General features: G+C 48.2%; 1 protein-coding gene across 1 annotated transcript in view; it reads left to right on the plus strand.

Moving 5' to 3' along the window:
- The first annotated feature begins 11519 nt into the window (after positions 1–11519).
- Fat2 (FAT atypical cadherin 2) overlaps positions 11520–21687 on the plus strand; it is an 86522-nt gene continuing 76354 nt past the window's right edge. Inside the window, exon 1 of the mRNA XM_034507206.2 lies at positions 11520–11659. The gene's annotated coding sequence lies outside the window, so the exon portion shown is untranslated. The remainder of the gene's footprint in view (positions 11660–21687) is intronic.

Genomic DNA, 21687 nt, shown 5'->3' on the forward strand with positions numbered 1-21687 from the left:
TTTACAGGACTGCTCAGAGTCACAGCCATTCAGAGGCAGACACAGGACTGGAAGCTTGGATGGTTTCTGCCCTGTTTGGGGTCCTGAGGTGTCCCTTCAGCCTCAGGGGATTGTGCAAGTGCCAGGACTCCCAGGTGGTGCTCCCTGCCTCCTCCCCTAGTCTCAGAGATAATCCCATAATGAATTAAATGGAGCAATTATGAGGGTTGGGGAGCCTGCACCGCTTTTGGGGAACCAGTTGGCATCTCGCTTACGTTCAGTGGCGTACTTAAGCATAATCCCTTTTATGCTCTCCTCCCCAGTTCAAGTCTGCAGTCCCTGCCAGATGCTGAGGTTCAAATGTGAGCAAAATCCACCTGCCTCTGTCTCTCTCCAGGGACAGTGCCACAAACACGGAATCTCCGTCTAGGGCAGGAGGGATGCTGGGCCTCTGCCTACAGCAGCAGCAGGAACACCAAGCCGCTCTGTCTGTTGCAGCACATGTTACAGCAAAACTCACTTTGTTATTCTGTTTGTTCAGAGCAAAGGATGAAGCACAGGGTTTTGGAGATGACTGCATCCCTCCAACTGGAAAGTCCCTCTCTGATTTGTCTGTCTGTCTGTCTATCTGTCTGGACTTCTTATCCCTTAAAGTCATCTGCTCAGAAAAGCCCTGTGCATAATATTCTGCTGTTGTGTTTTGTCTGTTTTTGGAAGAATGAAATATCCAGAACTACGGAGGGGCTTTTAAGGAAAGGAGTTTTCTACGGTTTCTATGGGTTAAGGTTCAGGATTACCATTGGCATTTGCTGGGATTTGGTGAAGGACACTTTGCTATACTGCAGTTCAGAGGCTCACCGCAATATGACCAGCCTGCCTGCATCCCCTGCAGCAGCGTGGAACAGGAGTATGCCTAGCTGAGCTGACTGCATGCTTATTCTTAGCACCCCTCTGTCTGTGACCTGAATCCCACACATGTTTGAGAGTATGTTGTCCAGCCTCAGTTTCCCCATCTGGAGTGCTTATGAGTTCTAAACCTGTCTCTCCAACTATGGAGCACTTCCGGGTAAGGGATGCATGTCTTAAGGCACCAGCTTCCAACTTCACTCTATACTGACATAACCTAGGGATGCTTTGATGCCTTCACTACATTGATGTTCGTCCAGACTCTCTGAGGCTGAGCAGACAGCAAGCCTTTTTAAAGCTTTCTGCCTGGGCTGAGAGCAGATGCTCTGAGCACGGCAAGGTTTCAGCTCGGCTCTGTTTGCACAACCCCACAGGCCCACAGCCTGGGACACCCGTGCAGACAACAGGGCAGCCTCCATCTGGGCAGCAGCCAGGTGGGCGGAGCAGCAAGAATCCTGTATCTCACCTCGGGTTCTAGAAGGATCCCTGCTGAAGCATGCTGGAAGCCGAGGGCTTAGCTCAAAATCCTTAGGCAATTTGAGGGACTTGTATCTGGGAGCTGCTGAGGAGTTGGCAAGCTTAGGGTGTAGGGCCATGGAAGGGTCATTTAAACTATGTCTTTGCCTCTGGGCAGGAGGCATTGATAGGGGCCCCCAAATAGTCTGCAGGAGAGCTGAGTCAAGTCTCCAGCCTGCCAGGCACCCATCAGTTGAACATGGATGAGGGATGACTGTTGCAGACTGAACAGGTACACACTGAGCAGTGCTGGTGTACCAAGCAGACCTCCTCCTGGATGTGGTGAAGCACTCATTCTGGTTGTTTCTGAGTCAGGTCTCACTGTGTAGCCCTAGCTAGACCAGAACTCACTATGTAGACCAGGCTCACCTCAAACTCATAGAGATCTGCTGCCTCTGCCTCTTGAGTGTTGGGATTAAAGTCATACACCACTATCTTCTTGGAGATGACTCAAGAACTGTACTTTGAAGAAAGCTTCCTAGCCCGATCTCTTATTCTACCAGAGTAACCTGAGGGTCAGAGAGGGTAAGAAATTGCCTTGGATTGTAGAGCGTGGTAGTGTGAAAGGCAGGCCTGCACCCAGGTGTCTGGCTCTAAGATGGTGTCCTTTCTCCTAGACTGAAAAGAAAAGGAAAGTAGCTCAGCAAGTGGCGATGGAGGATGGGATGGGTGGAGACAGAGCGCAGTTGGGTGAAAGGAGAGATGTGGGAGGCGACTCTGCCTTTAATGTTCCTTTGCTCTGCCCAGTTCCCAGTTCTCAGGCCTCCCTTCCTGGAATCCCCCACTGCTATGTGGTTTGCCTCCTGAGCCCCACTTGGCTTTCCAGCTGGGACAGTGCCTGAAGCTGAGTGGCCTTGGGCCAGGCCCATTCCCCTCCCCACCCCAACTTCCTCATTAGCAACATGGTAGGAATCAGCTGACTTGGCTTTGAACCCTTTCAGAAGTTCACTTAAAATATGCAGAATCCAGGAGTTGGGGGATGGCTCAGAGGGCAAAGTGCCTGCAGTGCACATGAGGATCTGAGCTCGATCCCCAGAACCCAATAAAGTGAAGAGCAACAAAGGATAATTGGATATTAGCCTCTAGTGTGCATATTTGCACACACAGGTCCACAAGTATGTGTATTATATACCACACCACATGCACTAGCATGCACGCACACACATACATACATACATACATACATACATACATACATACATAATACATACACTATATACACAACACACATACACCACATACATTCACACACACATACCACACACACCACACATGTACACACTCACATACATACACCCCCACATTCACATACACACACATACCACACACACACACACCACATATTCACATACACACATATACATACCACATATACTCACATACACACACACAATACACACCCCACACACATCCCACACACACTCACAGACACACACATACCATATACACACACCACATATTCACATACACACATATACATACCACATATAATCACATACACACACAATACACACCCCACACACACTCACATACACACATCACACAAACTCACATACACACACAGCACACACACACACACACACACACACTCCATCCAGAATCTATGGACTGTGTAATAATGAAGACCTGAATTTGGTCCTCAGAATCTTTATCATGAAACTGGGCATCCAGTCCCAACAGACACATCTATAATACAACTCCAACACCTAAGGTTCAGAGATCATTTGCCCTGGTGGAAATATCGTAAAAGCCAAAAGGTCAAGAAGTTTGATGTGAGATATATCTCCTCGTAATGTCAAAAGCTTCACCCATAAAGTCTCACCCATATCACCACTGCCTGAATGTGACCTGAAACAAGGATGTATTAGTCAGGGTTCTCTAGAGTCCCAGAACTAATAGAATGTCTCTCTCTATATTAAAGGGATTTATTGGAATGACTTACAGTCTGCAGTCCAACTGACCCAACAATGGGCAGATATGAATGCAAAGTCCAAGAATCTAGTCCCACGTGGCTAGGTGTTTTAGCTGGTTCTCTATATAAGCTGAAGCCAACATGTGCTGGCAAGTAAGTGCAAGCTAAGGAAGAAGAAGGAATCTTCCTTCTTCCATTGTCTTTATGTAGGCCTCCAGCAGAAGGTATGGCCCAGACTAAAGGCGTGTACCATTGTGCCTGGATTTGGAACTTTCTCTGTCCCAGGCTGGCCTTGAACTCAGAGATCTGCTTGCCTCAGTCTCCTGGAACTAAAGGTGTGTACTACCTTGCCTGGGACTAAACTTTTCATGGCCTCTATGCCTCAAGATCTGGATCAAAAGCATGTGTCATCCCATGTCAAGATCAGGGTCAGAGCCTGTGTCTTCCAGCCTCAAGATCTGGAACACAGGTGTGCCCTCTATTTCTGGATTGTAGTTCATTCCAGATGCAGTCAAGTTGACAACCAGGAATAGCCATCACAAAGGGTGATACCAGTAGACATGCCAGTGGGTGGGAGAAAGCCTTCCAGGCCTCAGCCCCAGACAAAGAACTATAAACAACCAAAGAATGCTAAGATTGTTAGAAAAAGTCTTCCCCAGGGAAGAACACACCCATTGGTTATCCAACACTAAATGGTCAGCCCTAAAAACAGACATATAAGTAACATTATACAGATTGAGCAGGTTGCATTTGTATATTTAAGAATGTATGTATGTATGTATGTATGTATGTATGTATGTAACAATAATTAACTTCAAAAGAGACCATGAATTTGAAAGAGAGCAAAGGTGGTTTGAAGAGAGAAAATGAAAGGAGGAAACGATGTAATTTTATTAAAATCTCAAAAAAAGAGAAATAATTAAAAACAAAAGTGGGCATAATGTCATGTGCTTGTTGTAATCCCATCTCTGGGGAGGCAGAGACAGGCAGATGCCTGGGTCTCACTGACCTGCCAGCCCAGCCAAATTGCAGGTGTCAGTGCCAGAGTGGTAATAGAGGTTGTCTTTTGGCCTCCACATGCACATGCATTCACATAAACACTCACACACATGCACACTCACACATACACACAAGTGGGGCCCTTCCTGGTGGGGATAGGGACTGGGAATGTGCATTTTAACAAACCCTCCACCAAAATATACACACCGTGCTGAGTCCTACAAACTATGAAGGTAGAACACCCTGGGTTACTGAATTTCCCTGCTGTCAGGTCTACGACTAGCCTGCAAACAGAGCTCAGGATGTCGAACAGTGGTCCCAGATTCTCAAGACACCTGCCTTCCTCTGTGTCTCCTGTCTCCCTGCCCTTCCTCTGAAGTTTCCCTCCCCGAGGGAAGGTTCTTCCTAGCCAGACAGAATATGTGGATGTGACTCAAGGGAGACTGGACAAGGAGGGTGGTGGCTCTGCTTCTGGAATTCAGGGGACAGAGGACAGACTGCCAACACTCAGGGACTCTGCCTTGCTAAATTTGGTGTGACCTGCAGACCAAGCAATTGAAAGAGGCTCTGAGACCAGGGAATCTTCATACACCTCAATTTTCTAATCTGTAGAGCCATGTCCTACAAGGAAAAGGCAGAGAGAGAGAGAGAGAGAGAGAGAGAGAGAGAGAGAGAGAGAGGGCAAGCAGCCCCTTTTATAGTGAGTTAGGTACACCTGTCTGTTGCCTATGTCTAGGCAGAGCCTAGACTAAGTGCCAACTTACCTGTCTGAATCTCAAGTCCTGCAAAATGAGAGTGACAGTGACACCCTTTACTGGGGACTTGGGGGTCAACTTGTGGATGGAACATAGTGGTGCTTAGTTCTTTTTATTTTTTAAATCTTTGTGTATAAGTGTGTGTGTGTGTGTGTGTGTGTGTGTGTGCGTGCACATACACCATGGTGTGTGAGTAGAAACCTACAGACAATCTCAGTGTCTGTCCTCATCTTTTGTCCTGTTTGAGACAGGGTCTTTTTTGTTACTGTTGTTATTTGCTGCTGAGCACAGCAGGCTGGCTGGCCCATAGCCTTCTCTGAATTCCTTTGTCTCTGTCTAGCAGAGGAGTGCTGTTATTTCAATCAAAGGTTACCACATGTGCTTTCACATGGATTCTGGAGATCTGAACTCAGGTCTCCATGCTTATGTGGAAAGCCCTTCACCCACCAAGCCGTCCCCACAACCTGATGCTTAGTTCTTAAGGAATAGTAACGGGTATTAGTTACTAGTGACGTTACCAATGTTGTTGATACTGTGTGATGGGGAGAAATAGGAGATGAGGAGGAGACTGTTCATGGTACCAGGATCCCCAGTGCTTTAAGTCATGATCATCAGAGTCCTAAGAATAAGGAAGTGGTGGGAGGATAGGGAGCAGATCATAGGTCCTGTTTCAGGTTCTCAGAGTGGCTTGCTAACTCCCAGGCTTATAGGTGGAGTGACCCAAGCAAAGCTAGGGCCAACAGCCCGACAGCCCGGCTCCAGCAACACTCAGCAGTGGAGGCCCCACCCACTACACCAGCCTGGGGCAGGAGGACATAGGACGGGATTGGTGGAAAATGAGCTCATGCCCAGGCCTGGCCTACGAGACTGGACACTTCTCCTGGCAGGAGCTTGTCAGCCTTGCTGGCTGGGGGTGAGGATGAGCTGGTGCCCAGATGCCCATGGCCAGCGGGTCTGCTGAGTGTTTGATTACATTCCCGGGCACCCCATGCAATGCCAAGGCTAGCCGTTCCCACTCCTGCTGGGGCCCGTCTGTCTGAAGGAGAGCTGGACTCCCGGCCCCGGCCCCCACGGCCCACCTGCCTTCTACCTTCTGTTTCTCCCTCTTGCCTGTAGCCCTCCTATGGCCAGGTGGCCTGGTCCCCAATGACTTCATCCTCCTTAAAGGTATCAGGTCCCTTTAACAGTCGGGCCCTGGACCTTGTCCTGTCTGAGGACCCACGGACTGATAGGATCTTTGCACTGTACCTGTCTCCCAGTTCTATTTGTTTTTCCTTAGGTCGAGAGGGAGTCCAGCCCAAGAAGACACAAGCCTGAATTTCACGTTCATCAAACTCTTTGCCCAATGTGACTAATCTGTGAGACAACTGTCCCCAATAAAACAATCTTCAAAGGTAGCAGTTGTCTCACCTTGAGTGACCAAAGGGACTAGATTTCCTTGGCTGTCTCCTTTATTGAAGGCTTCATATTTGGAGAGACCCCCTCAGTCCCGAGGCAGCCAGGATTTTGGATAGCCAACTAGCAAGCACATCTAAATCAGGGTTTCTCAACCTGTGGGTCGAGGGTTCGCATATCAGATATCCTACATATCATTTATTTATATTATAATCCATAACATTAAAAATTACAGTTATGAGGTAGCAATGAAAATAACGTTATGGTTGGGGGTCACCGGAACATGAGAAACTGTATTAAAGGGTCACAGCACTGGGAGGGTTGAGGACCACTGATCTAAATTGTACTGACTCTGGCTTGTGTCTTATTTGCCCTGAATGAACTTTAGCTAGTCATTAGCCTGTCCCAGAAGGAATCAAAGGTGTTCAGTGTGTTAAACTTAAATGAATACTTCCTATGCTTCCAGACTTCATCAATATTCTGAAACTCCCATCACTGCTCATATGAGGGATGTGGCTCTGCCCTGTAATAGGGGCAGCTTGAAAGGGAAAGAGGGAGGGAGGGGGAAGGCCGGGAGAGCTCCCTGGTCTATGGGAGACAGGGTAGCTTTCTCAAGGAAGTAGAAGAACACAGGGTGGCTCCTCCCTGGCTCTGTCTTGAGAAGTCCCTGTTAGGGCTTCCTTCTTTTGATATTGCAGCACAGTGGTGTCATCTACATAAATTCACACTCAAGAACCACAGAATTGAGGTACACACCAAAAAAAAAAAAAGGATTATCTCATAATATTTTAAGCCGGTGTTTGATTTTGTGTTGGCTGTATTCACAACTATCCTGGGCTGCATGTGTTGAGTTAGACACCCATGTGGACCAGGTGTTAAAGACCTTGTTAAAGTTCAACTTTGGCCTCACTTGCATAGAGACACAGAGTTCCAGCAAGGGCGTGTGGGGGACCCTGCACAAGGAAGCACAGATACCTTCTCCCCTTCCCCATGACTGGGGTTATGCTGGGGTAAGACATCAGGAGTTCTAAGAGTTCTCTGAGTGGGTACCATTGTGTAGCCTGGATTGAAGAACGTTATCACACACACATCCATCCCCAGGGAGCTCAAGACAAGCTAATCAAGAGTTAAAGTCAAGAGAGGCTCATGCAACCCAAAGGACCACATGGGAAGGTTGGCAGAAGACCATGGGACAGAGAAAGACATGGGCAGTGGAGAACCAGAGGTTAGGAGGACAAGGGCTTAGACAGACCAAGTCTTGCCTATCAGCTTCATCTAGATCACTGACCTTGGGCAGGTAATGAAAGCTTTTCTGAGATTCAGCTAAGCTATTGTAGCGGCGTCCAGAGAAACAAGAGAATCTTTGGAGAAAGAGGGATGCTATGGTTAGGAACTTAGAAATAAGAAGGTTCAGTGCACTCTGGGGCACACAGAGTCCCATTTCCTCAGTGCATAGGACCTTAAGCTAGAGATCCACCAGAAAGGTCTGAGGGCAGCTGGGAGCTGCACCAGGCCAGGTATGGCAAGACAAAGCAAAAGAACGGATGGACACGTGTCTGTGGCAGCACAGTTCTGCAGTCCCCCAGCCCCCTTACACCCTCATCCATTCAGGCCAGTGCCCCACCTGAGCCAGAGGGGCCCCCAAAGAAGGCAGTTGACTGCTACTCTGCACATGACTAGTCAAGGGCTTGGGGGACACCCTGCCACCCACCTCTGGTTAATGTATAATCACATCAGATTTGGAGACTGGGTGACAGGCAGCCACATCGATTACTGTTCAGTGTGGCCTCCTGCCACGGCGATCACAGGGGCCCCATACTGGAAGCCCCTAGGCCCACTGTTTATTAGACATAGATATCCCAGGGAAGAGACTTTAGAGACTCTCTTGTGACATTCTATACTAGTGACCTGTCCCTGAAGTCATGACCTACCATAGCTGCAGCAGATGATTAGATTAACTCTCACCTACAGCCTGGGAATAGCCAAAAGTGGCATTATTCCCCCATTTTCATATGTGTGTGGTAGGCATGTGTATATGCACATGTGTGTGTGTGTGCACGCACGCATATTCGTGCACATGTGTGCATGCACATGTAGGCTGAAGTTGATGCTGGGAACCATTCTTCATCAGTCTTCCACCTTATCATTGAAGCAGGTCTCCCAATCACACCTAGAACTTGCCAACAGGGTTAGTTTCAAGAGCTAGCTTGCTCTGGGGATCCTGTCTCCACTTCTGGAGGCTGGAATGACTGTTGAGCCACCACACATGCCTGATATTTATGTCTGTCCTGGGGACCTGAACTCTGGTCCTTACATTTTGAATTGCAAGTGTTTTGGCCACTGAGCCCTCTACCCAGGCTCCAAACAACGGGGTTTCATTATGGCATCTTCACAGAGGAAGACCTTTGTACTTTGCTTATAAGCACCCTACTGCCATGGCTTCTCCCCTCTCCCCACAAACAGTTTTCTCCTGCCTCCATATCAGACACACATACTTATGCATGTGTACATCCTGCATACAAGAGAAAACATGCAGAATTTGTTGCTGCTCCATTTCTCTCTCATTATCTTTTCCACTGGTCCTCCTCCTCCTTCTCTCCTCACCATTCTGCACCTGAGAGAAATCATGTGACAGTTGCTTTTCTAGATCTGCTTTTCATTGTTTAATGCGGTTGACCTGATTAGCTTTTATTGTCAACCTGACACAGCCTAGAGTCACCTGGGAAGAGGGAATCTCAAATGAAGCATTGCCTACATCAGGTTGTCCTGTTGGCATATCTGTGGGGCATTGTCTTGATTATTAATTAATGTAGGAGGGCCCAGCCCACTGTGGGCGGCACCATCCCTAGGCAGGCTGGCCTGGGCTATAAAAGAAAGCTGGCTGAGCGTGGGTCTATGAGTGAGTAAAAAGGTAGCATTCCTCTGTGGTTTCTGCTTCAGTTCCTCCTCTGGCTTCTCTCAGGATGAACTGTGACTGTAAGCATAAGCTGAAATAAACCCCTTCCTCCCCGTCTTGTTTTTGGTGAGAGTGTTTCACCATAGCAAAAGAAAGTAAACCAGAACAATGGTCATCTCCAGTTTTATTTATTTTCCAGAAAATGACATGATGGCTGAGTAAGGGATCGTAATATTCTAGCCCAGAATTTTAGCCATGGGATCAGGTCTCAGCTCTTTCCACTCTGCGTGGAAGCCAGATCTGCTTTGAATGTTCTCTTCACAGAGTGGCTGAGGCTATAGCTCAGTGGTAGAGTACTTGCCTATCCCAACCTAGGCCCTAGATTCACTCTCAATATTGCAAAAATCAAACAAACAAGTGGCCAGCAAGATGGCTCAGTGTGTGTGAAGATGCCTGCCTTCCAACCTGACCACATGAGTTTGATCATGCATCTCACATTGAAGGAGAGAACAGACTCCCATAAATTATTTTGACCTCCAAACTTGCACCATGGTGCATGAAAACACACACACACACACACACACACACACACAAACATACACACACAATAAATAAATATTGTGTAAATATGATTTTAAGAAGTAGAGAGAAAGATACAGACAGAGAGAGAGACACACACACAGAGAGAGACAGAGAGAGAGAGAGAAAAAGAGAGAGAGAAAAAGAGAGAGAGAGGGAGAGAGAGAGCACGCAAGAGAGCCCTGTGTGTGATGGCTCAGACACTTAATCCTAACACTGAGGCAGGAATATCAAGAGTTCAAGACCAGCCCGGGCTACATGAGGCCTTGCCCCAAACACAAAACAAAATAAGAAAACAACAACAAAACAGACACTGAGCAGACTTAAGCCATTTGCTCTGGGTCACGTGAACTAATGGTGACAGTGGAAACAAGGAGGTCTGAAGAGTTCTTGCTCATCAACCAGGTTCAAGGTCACCGCTCGGCTGAACATCAGGTAAGACTGCTGCATCTGAGCAGGTTGCCGGGAAGGAACGAGTTCTCTGTGATCAGATGTGCACAAAACCAACAAAGACTCAAGCACTTTCCAGGGATGCTGGAAAGGGGGAGGTTGGGAATGCCAACTGTGGAAGAATGGTTTCCCTGTGTGGGGAGGGACTCTTTCCTGATCTTGACACTCTAGTTTTGAAGGCCAGTGCTACACTTGAGAAAGCAAGCACAGGGCTTCCCCAGTGAAGGATGGCAGGGGCTGAATGGGGGAGAAGGGTAACTCCTGTGGGTCTCTTCTTTTATTCTCCTCAAATCATCCAAGTCTCTCTCTGTCTCTGTCTCACACACACACACACACACACACACACACACACACACACCCCAAACACACACTTTACAGATGGGGATCTGGGGCTTGGAGGGAATAGGTCATACAGCCTCATATCAATAAGAATCACCTTTTCTCAACCGCTCTCATTTTGCTTGTTTTGGGAGGGGTTGAGACAGGTCCTCATTCTGTTCCAAGCCCAGGCTGGCTTGGAACTCACAGCAATCCTCCAGTGGCCGACTAACAAGTGCTGAGATTTCAGTCCTGAACCACAATACCTCACTACAACTTTTATTTTTATTTAATCCTCAAAACCACTCAGGGAGGTAGGAGATATGAGAGAAGAAAAAGAAAAACAAAGGAAAAGAGGGTGGGGGAGGGAAACTGAGGCTCCAGTTCTATGACTGCCCAAGGCTACATAATTAGCAGTTGGCAGTGCAGAGCTGGAAGTGTGTGTGTGTGTGTGTGTGGGGGGCGACCTGGAAATTAGGATCGGATAGAACACTGATCTGCAAGCCAAACCACCTTTCCCACCCTAGTAGTCTGAGGTGACTTTGTATAACACTACCTGCCCAGTTACTCAGTTTCTTGAGCTGTGGAACCTGGAAGAGAGGTGACAAGGGGCCCGTCATTCTTCCCTGACTTCATCCTTACCCCATTGTGAGCTCTGGGCTGCAAACCAGTTGGCTTCCTCGCTTTCTCTCCCTGCAGTGAGCCAGAGAGCTGGCAGGAGGGGGATGATCCGCCTCACTTCTCCCACCTCCTCTCCCTCCTCCTCTCCCTTCTCCTCCCTGGGCCTGGACACACCTACTCCAACTTTCTCAGCAGCCTCTGGGCTGGGGCAGTGTTGAGAGCCTTCCTGTTCACTCCTCTGTCCCTCCTGGAGCCTTCAACTAAGCCCTGGGGACTGGGGCCCCAGCCCAGCACCCGCTCCTTCCAGGTACCCTCCTCACCTGAGGGGCACAGGTAAGACCTAGGAAGGGATTGGGAGGTCGGGGCTGGGATTGTAAAATGAATTTGTTTTTATGCCTGGTCTCTGAGCAAGCTGGCACAAGCTCCTGGGAGGTAGTGAAGGAACCAGGAGCTGGCAAGACAGACATAGAGGGGTGAACAGGGAGTCCAGTCTCAGTCTCCCCCGGTGTACTAGTGACAGTGATGTGGCCAGCCTGCAACGGTCACACCAGGCCACTAGTCAACAGGAATCTGGAAAGATAAGATTCTGGACTTGAGGAGAAAGAGGAAGGTCACATTTGCACGAGGGGAAGGCTGGACTTGTGTCTTTTGCCTGGGTTCCAAGGGTGAGGCTTTATGTTATAGGAAGATTTCCTGTGTAGTTTTAGAAAGTGAACTGAAGCAAGGGGCTAGCTTCTTATGTGTCTGAGGAACACAGAGACCCTGTGGCAGATAAAGCTACTTAGTAAAGAGGAAGGAAGACTTGGGAGGGTGTCAGACAGTAGGGCTACCCATGCCTCATCTTGGGTCCTTTAAGGGTGCCCTCCCAGACCCTTGTCTTGCCTGGCTGTGTGACAGGGGCATACGTTGTGACTAAATGTGACTAAATTCAGGGAAAGGTGGTAGTTTGACAGGCTCTGGAGGATGAGCTGACTCACAAGACTGCAGAGACCAATTCTGTTCTCATGCCTTGGGGGAGCAGAGCGGAGTCCAGAGAGCCCAAGTGGAATTTTGAAAAATCCACTGGGGGCTCAGCTCAGCTCTCCATGGGAGAAAGATGGTGTGTTTGTCCTAGCATGGGGAGCAGCAAGGCTGTGCTGAGGCTTGCCAGGAGCTCCCAAAGCAGCCTCTGCCCAAGACAGGATCCAGAGGCAGTGTCCGGGCTCAGGGACGAGGAGGGAGGTGGAGAGAGAGAGACTTAAGACTTCTAACGTTCTAGCCCTCCGCCTCGCTTTCAAGTGTGGACCTGAGGTAGAGTCACATGCCCTCAGCCTGTGGAAGTGATGATGGTCACCACGCTGGCATGTGCTGACCTCTTCCTGTGTGCTGGGGTTTGTGCTGAGCGTGTGTTCATGGTCTTCTTAGTTTTCCTGGCAGAAGGTGTGGCACTGTGAAAAGAGACCTTTCATCATGCTCCGGTGATTCTCATGCTGTGTGGCCTGGGACAGGGTCATGTGTCTCTGGGTTGACATTTCTACAAATGGAGTCAAGGTATTGGAGGGCCATTAAGATTCATTTTACTTAAGACTTTTTACTTAATAATTGTTTTACATTGTGTGTTTGTGTGTGTGTGTGTGTGGTGTAAGTGTGAAGGCATTTGCATGTCCACAGCATGCTGTTGAGGTCAGAGAACAACTTCCAGGAGCCAATTCTCTCTTTCAACCATGTGGATCCCAGGGATAAAACTCAAGTCACCAGGCTCAGCAGCAGGCACCTTTATCTACCGATCTACCTTGCCCACCCTGTTGATTCATTCTCAGTTGGTACTAGGAATGTAGCCCAGTGGATAGAGCATTGATCTAGCATGCACAAGGTCTTGGGTTCTATCCCCAGCATTGTATAAACCGGCTACGGTGATACAGCCTCGTCACCAGGGAGGAAGAAACAGGTAGATCAGAGGCCCATGCTCACCAATGGCTACATAGTGGGCTCAAGGCCAGATTGGGCTACATGAGACCCTCCGACAAAAATAAATAAAGATTTTTTTTGTTGAAATAGCCCCCAGATGACATCAGACAGACAGGACAGGCAGAGGAATCTTCTGACTGAGTGTCCTATGTTCGATGGAGGAGGCAGGTGTGAAGCTTCCCAGTAGGCTTTACCTGGAGACCCTGCCAGAGTCCTCACAGGAAAATACCAAGTCCCCAGCGCTAGCTCATCCAATAGCTGGAATAAAGCAATGAGCCTCCTCTTCATCTGTGACATGAGGAAGGCTGAAGAACTAGAATCGATCAAATTGTCTAGCATCCCTGTGATTCCATGATTCTCAGCATCTAGTCCTTAGAGTCCCAGAGGGCTGTAGGCAAGATACCTGTATTCTCCAGACACTACCTGCAGCTGGACCTGGTGTCTGTGGGCTGGACCTCTTGGATCCTCCAACAACTTGGGTGTGAAGCTGCTGTGCCCCTCCCTTCCTCCTCTGCCTTGGTGACTTAACTCCCCTCAGCTAAGTGGGAGAGAGGAGACTTCCATGGTAGGCTGAGCTGTAGCTGCTACCACTGGCCAGACAGGGCTCCATGGAAGAGGCCAGCAGCAGGTGCTGAGCCTCAGGAAAATCATGCATGCTGGGGATGTGTGTGCTGGGGACCTCCTGGTACGCCTTAGGTGGGCATGCCCTCTGCAAGCTTCATGGTTCTTGGGTCACCAATACTAACCAAGCTGGGGACAGAACTTGGAATTCTACTGCTCCATTCACAGAGCTAATAATTCCATTTAGAGTGACAGTTTGAAGGTAGCTTTAGTGAGATGGGCATAAATCTAAACCCTGAGTATTGTTAGTTGTGTGACTGGGGCTTCAAACTTCCCTAAAAAAAATTCAGTCTCTATTTGGAAAGTAGGGACAGTCATGTTCCTTTCTGTGTGTACTTGGGTGTTTGTGGAGTGTGGATGCACAGGGGTGCACACCCATGAGCAGGCCAGAGAACGTCCTTAGATGTTGTCCATCTTGATTTTTGAGTCAGGGTTTTCCACTAATCTGACACTTGTGTCAATTAAGCTAGGCTGTCTGGCCAGTGAGCCCCAGTGCTCTGTGGGTCTCCACCCACTCAGTGCTGGGATCACAAGTGTGCACTAAGCCCCATTTTTTTCTTTGTTTTTTAATATGGCTTCTGAGAATAGAAGTTATGTTCTCATATTTGCAAGGCAAGCACTTTACTGGCTGAGCCATGTGCCCAGTCCAACAACCTTCTTGGAGAGTTGGTGTGAGGATTCTGGTTGTTGAAGAGAGGGGCTGTGAGCTAACACAGTGCTGACAGCTTCAGGATTCTGAGGCCACGAGTGAGACAGAATCAACATGGGAGACTGAGAACAACACCAGGGTCACACAGCAAGTGGGGAAGGCCTGACCTGGACCCGTATCTCTTGCTTTCCTCTGCCTCAGCTAGTCAGGGGGTGTTCTAGTCAGGCCATTCGCAGGGAAGGGTAAATTGACCTCAAGTCGTCTAAGCTGTGCTGGATGGGCAGTGAAGCTGGTCACTAGGTTATAAACTGCTCTCCAAGGGACAGAAACTTATCAGTTAGACCCCTTCACACACATACATGCACATGCATAAACACACACACACACACACACACACACACACACACACACACACTCACACACTCACACACACTCACACACACCCCTATAGTCTTTCCCTGGTCTGTAGCTCTTTCCACTCAACAGCAGATAAATGTCCAATCTGAAGGGTCCTCAAGGGTCCCAGAATTGCCTGTTGAAGAATTACTGGTCCTGTTTTATAGGTAACATCATAGATTTTTAACATTTACCTAAACTTGAGTCATTTTTTTCCCCAACAGCAAGCTATTTGCAGTCATGGATGTGAATGAGGAGAGGATGCAGGCTAGCTAAGCCCTAAGTGGTGCATATCTCCAGGCTAGACCATCATACACATCATGGTCATCTTCATTGTCTTCTCCTGGATCTTTCTGTCACCTTTGTTTTCACTGTGGGGACAGAGTCAGATCCATCACCCAGCTTCTGTTGTGTAAGATTCACTTCCTAAAGTTGGGGAGGCCAGTTGGGGCTACATGAGACCCTGACTCAAATAAAATAAAAATATCTGATAGGGTTGGGTCATACACAGATGGCTTAACACCTCACAGTGGGCAATAAAACAGGAAAACTCAGGCTGGCACAGAGACCATTGTACCTACTGTACAACATAGCTCCAGATTTCAAGGAAAGTCAGCGGAGAACACATCCCACAGACAGAAAGCAGCATAGCAGGGATATAGCAGGCAGCCTTCAAGTACAGGACCCTTCGTGCCTGTGTGGAGGACTGGGCAGCTGTTCTGGGAAGAAAAGTGAGTTGGGGTATGAAGGGAGTGAGGATTGGTTTGCTTGCTAGCTTTAGTGTGTTGAGACAGTGTCTCTTGCTATAGCTCATGCTATCCTGGAACTCACTATGTAGCCCAGACTGGCCTCAAACTTGCAGCAATTCCCCTGCCTCAGTCTTCCAAGTACAGGGATTATAAAAATGTGCCATCAAATTTTCTTTTTTTCTTTTCTTTTTTTTTCTTTTTCTTTTTTTTTTTTTTTTTCTTTTTTTTTTTTTTTTGAGACAGGGTTTCTCTATGTAGTCCTGACTGTTTTGGACTCACTTTGTAGACCAGGCTGGCCTTGAACTCATAGAGATCCATCTGCCTCTGCCTCCAGTGTGCTGGGATTAAAAGCATGTACCACCACACTTTCTAAATTTTTTTCTTTTTAAGACACTTTTTAAAAAATGGTTTTGAGACAGAGTCTCTCACCATGTATCCCAGGTGGGCCTCCAACTCCTGACCCTTCCATTTTGGCTTTCCAAGTGTTGGCGTGACAAGTGTGGGCCACCATGCCTGGAACATAGCATTTTTAAATATAGACAGTGGGGGGTCATTCATATATACAAACGTAAGTGGTGTTAAGGCTCCTCCTCTTTTGCCTTTAATAACCATGCTACCTCCAAGCCTCTCCCAAGCTTCTGGCTCAGGTATTTTTTGAAGCAAGTCCATCTGGCTCAGTCCATCTGGATCTCCTCACATATCTTTGCATTACATATTTATTTGTGTATTTATTTATTGTGTGTGTGTGGTCGAGGGAGTGCTGTGGTGCACATGGTAATAAAAGGGTAACTTTCAGGAGTCAGTTCTCTCCCTCTAGGGATTGAACCTCTGTTGTCAGGCTTGGTGGCAAGTACCTTTACCCACTGAGCCATCTTTCTGAGTCCCATCCCCACAGATCTAAAAGCAGAAGGACATTATACCACAGGGTTATGTGTGACTTGCCCTCTATAAGCACTGAGAGATGACGAAGAACCTTAGGTGCCAGTGCATTGCTAGGCACATCTGTCTGAGAATGAAGATGAAGAATAAAGGTTACGATATCTTGTCCTTCAGAGGCTAGTCCAGGGTCTTATATGCCTCCATTACCACAGACTAACTCAAAACCTGTCTCTAAACCTATTGCCATCTGCAGTCCAGAAGAACTCAGTCTGAGCATTTTGTAGCTTCAAGCTTGCAGAAGGCCACAGCTCCCTACCTCACTCAGTTTTGTTCCCAGTCCTGAGGTCACAGTGGCCTATACAAGGCCACCAGTGTAGCCAGAGTGCAGCAACTCTCTTTCCAGGCAGGTTGGGTGGAACCTGCAGCAGCAGCAGATCCACCAGCCTCCCTGGGCTCCTATGCCCACAGCCAGGCTGAGCAGGACGGCACATGCCAGTGTGGGGATAACGTCAGCCTGTGAGAGTGTGTTGGCTTGCGTGTATTCACGTGCCTGGAATTAGAGCTCCTATCTACCCCATACCCCTGGGTCCTCCCAAGACATTTGGGACCCAAGGGTCCTGAACTGTATTTCTCTGGGCCTTTGGGAGATCAGTCAGGGAAGCAGAGGGATGGTGCTAGGATGGTCTCTATGTGTGTGAGCTCTACAGCCACTCCTGGACTGATTGTCACTGTTCCTCTGTACAGTGAGGACATGCACTTTCACCTCAATAGAGGGGCACACACTGCCATTACACTGACATGTTACAGCTAACAGAGTCACTGGCTCATGGTAATTGAACACCATGTGTCAGCAGCTATAGGTGAAGAGGAGATCCTGAAATCTTGGGAACTGATTCAACTCCCAGAATCTCTGACCCTTGGATTCAGCCCAGTAGCCTGGCCCTGCTGGACCCTTCTATCAAGTGCTAGCACAGAACCTGGCCAGTGTCTACTATAACTTTTAAAGTTCTCTTTGTAAACGTTCAAAAAGAGAGTACATAAGGCCTTTGCTGTAGCCGCTGAGGTTTTATAAAATAAAAGAAACTGGGAGCCCAACCAGAATCCAAAATAGGTGTCACGGGCCCCAGGAGCCCTCCTGAGGCCCCTTGCCATCCTAGCTACCTCTTTGCACTGTGTGACCCATATCCAGCTGGCCACCTCAGGACAGCAACACCTCCCTTCTCTGGCTATGCACTCCAGTCACAGCACTGACGATGCAGGAGGCCCAATGAGTTTATTGAAGTCGCTAAACTAAACCTGACCTCTCAGTTGCTTTGCTGTGGCCATCCTGTTCTGTGGCCCCTAGAGCAGAGTTGAGCTTTTCAGATGTTTAGAAAAGCAGTCAATTCTATGTGTGAAGGAGTAAAAATTGGCAGGGGCCGCGGAAGTAGATTTTCATGGGCTTCGAGGTTCTGGGCATGACACTGTAGAGCATTGGTTTCCATAGCCCTGTCTTGTCTGGCACTGTTCCCATAGCTTGATTTTGACTACCATCTCCTTCCTGGTTCCTGGGGGTAGGAAGAGACTCCACTTGATCCTTAGCCAGTTAGATGGCTGCCATCATATACACAGCTTTTTCCCTATCAGAGTCACCTCTGAACACTTACTAGGGCTTAAAAACCTTTCTAATGAAATATGATATCCATACAGAAGAGAGCATGAGTCATAAACACTCAATTTAGTGAAAACTAACCAACTCCAAGATAAACAGAACATACCTTTCATCCAGAAACCCCACTTTGTGTGCCTTTCAGGTACCAACTGTTCCCACACCTTTGAGGGTAATTTTACCCTAATCTAACTCATATCTTCAATTTGCCTATTTTAAACTTTATATACTAGTTGTAGCACAATGTGCAGAGAGAGAGAGAGAGAGAGAGAGAGAGAGAGAGAGAGAGAACGCTCCACATCATGAACAAGACCCATCTGCACTGTGCCTAGAACAATGGTTCCTCTTCTTCACTGCATAGTACTCCATTACACAATCATGCTCCAGTAGACTTAAGCATTCAGCCCTGGTTCTTTGGGCTGTTTAATGGAGACAATGATGGTGAGCTGTGCTGGTCCCATGAGGAATCTCAGGTGAAGGTTTGTTCATGTTTCTGTTGGGCCATGAGCTGTGTGTTCACATGCAGAGAGTTATTGTTTTCAGGTTCAGTTCTATTTATTGCAAGAGGAGCATGGTCCATGGGCTGGGACTCTCTGAAGGTAAACAGACTCTGTCTCAGGGAGGTAAACAATTGCCCTTGGGGCCTGAATACAGATGGATGCAACATATACAGGCTCAAAATGCAGGTGAACTTCAAATGTGTGAGGTTGGTTGCTTTCCCTCCTGGCCACTCTTCTGAGCTATCCACTTGGCAATCTGCTGAGGTCCTATGTTCCCCCAAGAGCATCTAGAAGATCACCAAGGGAGAAGATCTGTTCCCCACTTGAGCAACCCCCACACATGCCCCTACCAAATCATGCTTCTCAAAGGCTGAGGTCTCCAACATATCAAATCTCTTGTCTGACCTCAAAGATCAAAGTTGTCAAACCTCACCAACTCCCTATGGGATAATCTAGTCACTCAAAGGAGGTATGGCCCCAACGGAAGACCCTAAAGAAAGAGCCATGTGTCTTGTTCAGTAGATCCTCATTGCCAGGCACACCAAAATCATCCAGGAAACTTGTTAGACTCCTATTCCCGAGCCCCACCCCTGAGGATCTTGAGTCAATAGATCTGGGGTGGGGCTGGAATATTTATGTTTTAACCCCTCGTTACCACAGCAGCCTGCTTCACAGAGCACAGGCTGCTTCATAGATCAATTGACTCCTATGTCTATAGACGACCAGAAAGGATATAGATTTAGGGTGGATAAGGGAAATTAGGATGTACAGAGTCCTGGGATGGAGGGTTGTGGCTGAAGTCCAGTACCTTTGGGTCAACAGAGGATGCTGCAAAATCACCCCTCACTCACCAGGGGCCACTGGCCCTGTGTGCACTCTTTTCTCATTGCTAGAAGACTGCTCTCTACCTGCTGTGACCTGCCAGCCTGCCTGGTTCTGTTCTAAGCTGCCCTGCTCAGGGGAGGGAGAGGACAGATGGACAGAAGACTGGGCAGGGCCAGGCTGGAGAGAAGGGAGCTCAAGGAAGGATTGGATATGGAGCCTTGGCTGAGAATCTGCTGGTATGAGCAGTCCCATGGTATTAGGATCCCTGCTGTGGGGGAGGGACCACAGAACCTCTCCCTTCCTGGTAGCTCCTTCCAACCCATGGGCATGAACAGACAGGCCGGGCAACTGTTAGACATATAGGCAATGTGAATTCTACTCCAGCGTGGCTGTGGGATCAGAAAGGTGGGTCACCTATGTGAGTCCCATCAATGTCATGTGTATGTGTGTGTGTGTGTGTGTGTGTGTGTGTATGTGTGTACATGTGGAGGTCAGAGGACAACCTACAGAAATCAATTCTTAGCTTCTACTGTGCAGATTCTTGAGATCAAACTCAGGTTGTCAGGCTTGGCAGTAAGCACCTTTGCCTGCTGAGCCATCTTGCTGGTCCTCAGCAATGTCTTTTTCAGAACAAAGCTAAATCAGGGTTGCTGGAGATGAAGGGTACTATGTGCTCACCACAGTTCTAGCTTACAGTAAATGTTCAATTAATGTTGCCCACCTCTGAGAACTGCATGTCTCCACCCTCCACTGGACCTCAGTGCATCACTAATGATAGCTTAATGGAGGGTTGGCTCAGAGACGTAGGAGAATAGTTAATTCATCCTATTTCAGATGGTTGCTGGGCTCTACAGAATGAGGGACTCTGCTCTGGGATCACTTAATCCCTCTGATGACAACCATGTCACTGGGGTCGCAACAATGACCTCATGAAGGTTCCAGGTATGGCATTGTGCTGTCCACATCCCATTCCGCTTTGGTCTCCTAACAGTCAGAGGCTTATTTCCTGGTTGATGTATAAAAAGACTGAGGCTCTGTCAGATCCCCTCATTGGCTGAAAGTCACCAAGTCATGGGCCAGAGCAGGACTCGTTTGTACATGACCATGGTAGTATACTTCCTTGCCCTACCTGGCACATCTTCCTGGGCCAAAGTTGGAGGTATAACCTGGCAGGGAGTGGCCACACCACCAAGGAGCTTGTGGGCAAGGAGCAAGGATAAGACACAGCATCCACTCTCTGTATCTGGGTGGGGGTGGGAAAGTTGAGCAGGAAGCTCTAGATACAGTGGACATTCTGTTGTGTACGCTCATTGATAGACGGAAATGGAGCAGAGAGGGCACCTTGCACATCTCTGAAGAATACACAAGAGGACCACCAACAGAAGCCATCTAAATGGCCGGACTATATCTCTGTCTCCACTCCTCTCTCTTCTCCCTTCCCATCCTCTTCTCCCATTCTCTCACTCCCTTCATCCCTCTTCATCTCTCCCTCCCTCTCGCCCCTTCCTTTCTCCTTCTCCCTCCCTCCTTCTCTCTCATTCCACCTCTCTCCCTCCCTCCTTCCCTCTCTCCCATCCTACCTTTCTCCCTCTTTTTCTATCTTCTTCCTCCCTCCCTCTCTTTCATTTTTTTCCCTTAAAGATAGAATTCAGGGCTGTGCACCTGCTTGGCAGGGAGCTGAGACCCCAGTCCGTGTGTAGCACCTCTTCCGTTCACACCCTTTCTTTTCTGTCCCTTCTGAAACCCTGGAAGAATTCATATCTCTCAGGTTGCTTCTTCACGTTTGAAACAAATCACTGCAAAAAGAGGAGTGTTACAGACCTGCAGGTAGGTGTGTGTGTGTGTGTGTGTGTGTGTCATGCACATATGCATATGTCTCTGGGACTGCTCCCACAAAGAGCCCCTGGGCACACTGGTGACTAGTGATGTGTGGAGACTTCCCGCATTCCACAAATTTTTGAGCATGTATTGTGATAATACTGACTTCAACTTGTCAGCTACGTCAGCATCTCACTTGGCATCTTACCAAACGCTTTTCACACTAAGTCCTTCAGGCCCCCAGTCCCTGGGGAAAGTAAATGGGGATACTGAGGCTTGGGGTGGCAGAGCCTGGGAATCATGGATGCTGAAGAAGGAAAGGCCACCCT

This window comes from Arvicanthis niloticus, chromosome 6, assembly GCF_011762505.2.
Source record: "Arvicanthis niloticus isolate mArvNil1 chromosome 6, mArvNil1.pat.X, whole genome shotgun sequence".
Lineage (NCBI taxonomy): Eukaryota > Metazoa > Chordata > Mammalia > Rodentia > Muridae > Arvicanthis > Arvicanthis niloticus.